Raw genomic sequence first — 411 nt, 5'->3', positions numbered from 1 at the left:
TGTGCGTTAGCCCCAGTAAACAACTCAGCGGGGGTCACAGGCCCTGACCCGTTCAGAGGCACCTGTGTGACAAGACAACAAATGAAACTCGCTGGAATGTTTCTGCTGTCTTGTCATTTTAGACGGACCCACTGAGCGCACAACACAGTGGAACTCTCTGACAAAACACTGCTTGTGCATTAGCCCCAGTAAACAACTCAGTGGGGTCACAGGCCCTGACCGGTTCAGAGGCACCTGTGTGACAAGACAACAAATGAAACTTTAAAGACGCTGGCATGTACATCTTGTTTCTGCTGTCTTGGACGGGCCCACTGAGCGCACAACACAGGGGAACTTGGTGCAAACACTGCGTGTGCATAAGCCACAAAACACAAGCTCAGTGGGGTCACAGGCCCTGACCGGTTCAGAGGC

Source organism: Somniosus microcephalus, unplaced genomic scaffold, assembly GCF_052327205.1.
Source record: "Somniosus microcephalus isolate GS21.2 unplaced genomic scaffold, FLI_Smic_1.0 scaffold887, whole genome shotgun sequence".
NCBI classification, from domain to species: domain Eukaryota; kingdom Metazoa; phylum Chordata; class Chondrichthyes; order Squaliformes; family Somniosidae; genus Somniosus; species Somniosus microcephalus.
The sequence above is the reverse complement of the archived record's forward strand: the minus strand, read 5'-3'. Positions refer to the sequence as shown.